We start from the raw sequence: 7,250 nt of genomic DNA on the forward strand, positions 1-7,250 counted from the left end.
CTCCCTCAGAAGGTGTATCAAAGTCTCATTTCCTCTTCCATTGCTGTTTCTTCTTTCTTCTTATAGTCTTTCCCTGTGGAACTGTCTTGCTATAACAGAAACTGACCATCTTAAAACAAAATCCCTTCTCCTTTTTCCAGGGCTTTTATCCGCTTAAATTCTTGCCTACAATCATAGGGATCAATCCATTTATAGCTTGAGAAGAGTCTCACCATCTTATTGCCCAGCAGACTTACTCAGGGTATGGCCATGAAACACACCCATTTGCTTTAAGCATCACTTTATTATCTCCCTACAGGCCCCATCACTTTAAAATGCTCTTTAGACTTTCCTCTTCAATCCTGGAAGTCCCCATGATCATAGGTTAGACGCTTCTCCGTTGTTAACACAGTCCCTTTAAAAGTAGCAGCCGTCATGTAGCACAGTTATTTTGAATACCTTGTTTGAATCAACAAGGGGCAAAAGCTCAGCAAGCAATTTGGAAGAGTCTATGGTTATTCCTGGTCACATGTTTTAACCCACTGCTCTTCCACTTCCTGGAGAAGGCTTAGATGTTGCTTGTTGCTTCTTCTACACTTTCCATCGCCATTTTGAAGCATGTTTACTTTTTACTTAGTTTGCCAAAGTCCTGAATACTTGCTTAAATGCTTAGTTGACTTCTGGAATCTCTCCATTGTAGTCTCTAGCCGCTTTTAACTCCATCCCCCCCACAAATATGTTTCTTGTACTCGCTTATTTGTTCAGGAGTAGAGTTCCCCCCTGTGCTTTTTATGTGAGGGGGCTTCACGCCAAGTCTCTGGTGTTTTCGCTTTAACAGACTCACTCATCAATGTCGATCACTCGGATCTCGCCAGGTAATGAAAAATCACTAAACCTCCAAGCCCTTGTCCCGATGTGCATAGCTTAGTCCCATTCAGGAACGCAGCAGAGAGACCGTCGGAGCATAGGGACACCTCAATCCACTGGCTGAGTGCCGGGGGAGATGCAACCCATGAAGCCCCATGATTAGGGATCGATCGCAAGGGTCCCAGGGGTGTGTGGACATTCACACCCCCTCTCTAACTGTTGGTATGCAGATCGCGCCCCTGGGGACACAGCCTCCATCAGCCCGCCGAAAACCGGAACGTTTCCACAACTCTTGATTGCCTACTCTATGAAACTTATGCTTTAAACTCTATTTCAGAGTCAGCTTGAGACACGGTTTCTAAGATCTAGTTTGAGCAGAATTAAGGTGTTGTGCAAACTGCACTGGCTGCCTATTGAGTACCAGATCTATCCAGTCTTTTAGTTTGTCTCTCCTGACAAACTTAACCTTACTTGAAAGAACGCAATCAAAATTTTTAAGAGCTATTTTTCAAGTTCCAACAAGCGTTTCAAATGCTGCAATCCGTTTAGAGGCTGGCCTGGTTATGGACAAGGCAAGATTGTGGATTGCTGCCTTTTATTATTGGTTAAAATTGATTTTTTTACCCATTGGCCTTTCCCATACTATGATGCAAGATAACTTTGTTCCTTTATGGTGGAAAAAGATAGAAGATAAACTGGTCTGTTATGGTTTTTCAAAACGGTTTATACTGTCTTTGGGACATGATCAGGCTAGATCAGTTCTAAAACAAAGAATATTAAACGTTGAACGACAGATGGACGTGAGTAGGATTAGGAGCCCTGTATTTGATGTAAGTACACTTAACAAGATAGTTGTGAGATCTTACATCAAATATTTAGATATCAGCAATCATAGAAGAATTTTTACCCTATTAAGATACAACGCCTTACCTGTCGTAATAGAAGGACACTTTTGTCAATTATGCTGGCAGGAGATAATCAAAAGCTGACTAGGATGGTTGCCAAATTTGGTTGGTTGGCATACCAAACTAGGAAAGAGATAAAGTTCACAGATACCTAACCTTTGATCATAATTTTTATTCTATTATATCTGTATTTTAAAGTTTTTAGATCCTTTTTTATAATTTTAGATGCCATTGTATTTTATAATTTTACTGCTCCCTTAACTGTATTTACTTGTCTTCTATTATACTGGTCTATGACTGTAATAAACTTGATTGAGTACCAGATCTGTTTCAAGGTACTGAAGTTTACCTTTAAAGCCTTTTATGGCCAAGGGCCTGCATATCTGCGAGACTGCCTCTCCCTCTATGAACCCTGAAGGGCTTTACAATCTTCCAACCGACATCTTTCGGTGGTCCCTGACTCCAGGGACGTCTGTCTCACCTCACCTGGTGGAATAAGCTCCCATATGAGATCAGGGCCCTGTGGGACCTTTTACAGTTCCACAGGGCATTGCAAGATGGAGGTCTTCCGCCAGGCTTTTAGTTAGAGCAGTGGGTGTCCCCCCTCTTTACTGGGCCTCCCCTCAGTGGGTCGGATCTGCATTACCATCTAAGAACCCAAACCTGAAATAGATTGCATCTATGAGGCTTTAACTATGATTTGTACTAGAGGAATGTTGTTGTATTTTATTAGGGGTTTAACTGTTCTTAATTCTTTGTATTTTGGTTATTATGTTTGATGGCACCTGCCCTGAGTCTGCTATGTGGGGAGGGCAGAGTATAAATCCAATAAAAAAAATAAACAGGCCTCCAGTGGGAAGGAAAGTTTTCAGGACCTCTCTCCTCACCATCTGAGAGAAGAAAACAGCTTCAGTTCAAAGTCAGATGGTCTGGGGGCTAACCTCCTCCAGAAGAAGTGATTTACATAGAGATATCACCGCTGCCACCATGTAAGGACTTGCCGCACCCTGTCCCAGGATCAGGACAGTTCAGTCCCACAGGGAGACCTCTCAATCCTGAACCATGGGCATGAGCGCTCCCTAAATGTTAAACAGACATGCCACTCTGAGGTCAATTAGTCTCACGGGTAGTGAGCAGCTGTTAGACATACATAACACAAGCTTTAAAAATATAATTGATATTTATTAAAACTAAATTAAAAAAATCAAACTTCAGTTAGGATACAGGCTCTTTACATAAAAATAAATAAACTCTAACTAATATTTTAAAGTTATCTTCTCTAGTCTAGTAATATGTAACTCTTATACATAGACAAATTACAGTTCCTTAATTACCATCACCACACATTCATCTTTCTGACATTCTAACAGGCAAAGATCAAAAGAAAGGTGGTGGTCCTGTTGGCTAATGACTTCTTAAAGTTAAAGGCCCCATCACCCAACCATAACCAATCAGAATGTTCCTTTAATTAACATTCGTTTCTATAAATATAAAAATCTCCTGCATAAATCCACCTTCTCACTTCTCCTTGAAATTGAGCTGACTCTTAACACTTACTGACCATGAAGAAGCGGGCTGGGAACAATGCTCCCACTAAACTGTGGAGTCTTGTGAGCACAAATTCTACTTTGTGAGCCAGAGGCTAAAAAACTGTGAGCTAGCTCACACTAACTCAGCTTAGAGGGAACACTGGCTGGGAATTGTTTTTCACAACTACAAATGCTTTTTAAAAATGGTGTTAGCAGCCACAGGATGGACCTGTGGCTTCTGTCACTTGTATTTGGTCCAGGACAAATATGCTAACCCCCATTAGTTCCTAAAGATAGAGAAAAAGAACATCGGCAGAGGTTTTGCCTTATTACAGGTGCGTTCAGACGGGCAGCTAATCCCGTCATTATGCCATCTTGAATTTTATCCTGATCTTTTTAATCCATCGTAGCATGAGCAGACATCCCCCTGGTGAATTGCCTTACCGTGTGCTGCCTCCGTTGTGGATTGTCTAGATGGCGTCCACTGAAGGAGGCATGCGTGGTGGGGGGTTTCCAAAAAAACTTTTTGCACATGCGCATAGGTGTCACAGCGTGTCTTTGTTGAAGGAGGTGCGGTGGGTTTTTTAAAAAATCTTTCTGCACATGTGCATAGACGTGACAGCACGTCCTTGTTGACCTGCGTATGTGTAGAGATTTTTTAAAATGGCACCCACTTGGGATGGTCTGACGTCAGACCACCCCATGGGAGGATTGCACGTTGGTGGAACGATCAGACGGGTGAAAGTCCGCAGTTGTCCCGCAGGTAACCGAAAACCCCAGATTTAAAGTGCTATCTTTTAAGTAAAGCTCCGAAGAGCGGCAAAACAGGATGCCCACGGAAGAGGGACATTTCCCAGATGTTTGTGTCTGGACATTAACTTTAGATCCGTGAGGCAATCGTGCCTCACGCGGATCTAAGGAGTCGTCAGATTGGACTCTACAGTTCACAGTCTATTCCATATGTTCCAAATACAAAGTGCAACACCTATACACATACCTCCCTTCTCCCTTTAGCTGGAGTTAACATGTTTTCTGAGTTCTGAACAGGTCAGTTAGCTGGAAACTCTGACAACTAGAAAATGTTGAGAACGTTTATAGCTATGAAATCTTCAGATGATAAGAAAATAACCTCACAACAATGCCAGTCTTCTTGAAGTGGATAAAATGTATGGGCTCATGCTCCCTGCTCTTGATAGGGTGACTTATTTTTTTCCTCTGGCAGTTTCCATCAAAAACCTGAGAACAGATTAGCACTAGATTTAAAATGCTATTTCCCCCCAGAGACTAAAGCAAAGGAAATTATCTCTCCTTGGGTTCAGCCTTTCCAACTATACCTTGAAGTACAGTTGTGATTTCACACTATGCAAGGCTGTTTTTGAAGACAACTTGGAATTTATGCCTTACACATACTGTGCATCCTAGTCTTGGGGATGAACTGAATATCCTCACTACAGGTAATCATAAATCGAAGAATCTGGCATTTTTTCCTGAAACCAACCATCTCCATTAATTTCTTGCATGTATTAACTTTTGTGTGTGTATCCTGCTTTCTTGTGGCTCAAAGGGGCTTGAAACAAGTCTGTTTAGCTCCAAGTATTTAAATTTACCAGTACTTAAAATAAGAGATTTTGCACTGTTACCTTTTATTGGATTAAAACAACAGGCCCTGTTAAGCAACTGCTACTCTCTTGGACAGCTGAACATAAGATTTCCTTTAATGTAAGAATTTCCTATTATACAACAAACGTTACGTCTGGGCCCCTGAGTTGGCACAGGATCCATACGTTCGCGATCATTATTGCAAGTCTCGTTCTAGCGAAAGTGTCTCTTGATTTAAAGCGTGGTGCGTGTACATGCACACTTGCGTGGACTGGAATATGGCTTCCTCCAGAATATATTTTGGAGCCACGGTGTAGATGGATGGGCAAGGAGTGGCTATTTTGGAGCTGCAAAAGCTGCGCATCTTCTTCCTCGCTGTTTCTTGAGAAATCTCCCTTCTCTTGATGAATATCTTCACTTTTATTCAAGTTGCGATCCTCTGCACCTATCCCCCCGCGTTAGAGAGAGGCTCACTCCTGACTAAGGATTGGGCTGTCAGCTTCTGGGGTCTGGGCAACTGTTAACGGCACAAAGAACACGGAAGACTTTTGAAAAAGCCACAGCCCTCCTTCGCTCAGAATCCGCGTGGGTAGACATACAAAAAAAAAGAGACTAAAGCAAAGCTGCCGTCGGCCGCAGGCTTTTCAGTCGCCGCAGAGATCCGTCCGCGTAGGCGTGCGAAAACCGGCATTCAAGATCAGACCTGAAGTGCCTGTAAGAACAGCGGTGTCGCGTGACTCTATACGGAGCAAGTGCAGAGCTACACACAGGGGTGGGCGGGGAAGGAGACTATCGCTCCCTTTGCAGTTTTGGCGCTTCCGGTTTCAAAATGAAACGATGTTTCCGGTCTAATTCCCCACCCACAGAGACGTCAAGCGACAGAGTGGCGTTCGCGCCGCTCCTCCACCGGAAGAGGCGATTATCGTGGGCATTTCATTGGAAGTCCGGTATCCCTCTGGGCCCACCCTCCGTGTGTCACCTGGGTCCTAGAACGCGCCGGGTGTGGGAAATCGCTTCCGTGTTGCCTGCCTCGTACTGTGAGCCAGACGATGGAGGCGGCGGAAGGCGCAGGGGTGCGAGAGCGCGGGGTTTTGGCGCGGGGCTCCGCCACGGGCGCATTGACGGCGCCGGCGGGGAACGGAGGCCGCGGGCCCGCCCTCTCCGGGCAGTCGTACTGGGTGGACGTTTGGTTCATGCTCCTCATTGACTTCGTGCTCTTCGTCTTCGTCTATCTCCTGCCCTGACGGCGGCGCCAGCCCCGATGGGTGAGTGTGGGCAGGGGGTTCCGGGCGCAAGTTTCGATTAGCTCTTCGCCGCTAAATGAGACCAGAATGGAGCGGTACCTTAGAGTCCAGAAGCACCTTAAAGACTAACAACATTTGTGGCAGGGTATGAGCTTTCGTGAGTCACGGCTCGCTTCTTCATGCCCTGCCACAAATTTTGTTAGTCTTTAAAGATGCTGCTGGACTCTTGCTTTTTTCTAATGCTGCAGGCAGACGAACAGGGCTACCCATCTTGCAAAATACTGTTCCACCGCAACCTCCCGTGAATTAGATGCATCTGGTGGAGTGAGCTCGGAGTCAGGAAAACTTAAAGGTAAAGGTTCCCTTGCTCGAAAGCCAGTCGAATCCGACTCTAGGGTTGCGGTGCTCATCTCCGTTTCAAAGCCGAAGAGCCAGCGCTGTCCGAAGACGTTTCCGTGTTCATGTGGCCGCATAAATTTTCATGGCTTTCAAGGTGCCTCTAGATTCTTATTTTATTGCTAGCGTAATAATAAAAACCCAATAATTAATAAATCGTTGATGCTTATTTAAAGCCTCTACATGTCTGGGCATAAACCTTTTAGACTGGTATTGGCACCCCATGTGGCTTACAGAGCTTTCAGAATAGCTTTTTAAAACAATTGTAATGAAGACTAAATAGAATAAAATAGACTGGAAAACTGAGGCTGTGACCATCCCAAACTGCTCATATTTGTTGAGGTTCTGCCGGAAGACTGAGGAGGAGCAGGAGCTGGTGGAAGCCCTTTCCTCAGGTATGTTGGATGCCCCGTTGGGTATTGAGAGTGCTTCAGGTGCCTCATTTTGTTCACTTGTGGTATGACATGCAGGTACATGCGAGAGAGTGATTTTTGTCAGCATTTAAAAGTTCTGATATGTGTGGCTTGTGTCTGCTAAGAGAGACTCCTTGTTTGACAGGCTGAAGGCACACTAGCTACTGTGCATGTGGTGGGGCGTGTACTGTCCTCTGCTTTTTGGCAACCAGGAGGAAGGGAAGCAAAGGTGTTTTACGGGTTATTTATGGTCCATCTTTCTCAAGGACTATATTTATTTATAGTCCATGTTTTTACAATTTATTCATCGTCCATGAG

This window comes from Gekko japonicus, unplaced genomic scaffold (assembly GCF_001447785.1).
Source record: "Gekko japonicus isolate JY-2015 unplaced genomic scaffold, Gekko_japonicus_V1.1 scaffold264, whole genome shotgun sequence".
NCBI classification, from domain to species: Eukaryota; Metazoa; Chordata; class Lepidosauria; order Squamata; family Gekkonidae; genus Gekko; species Gekko japonicus.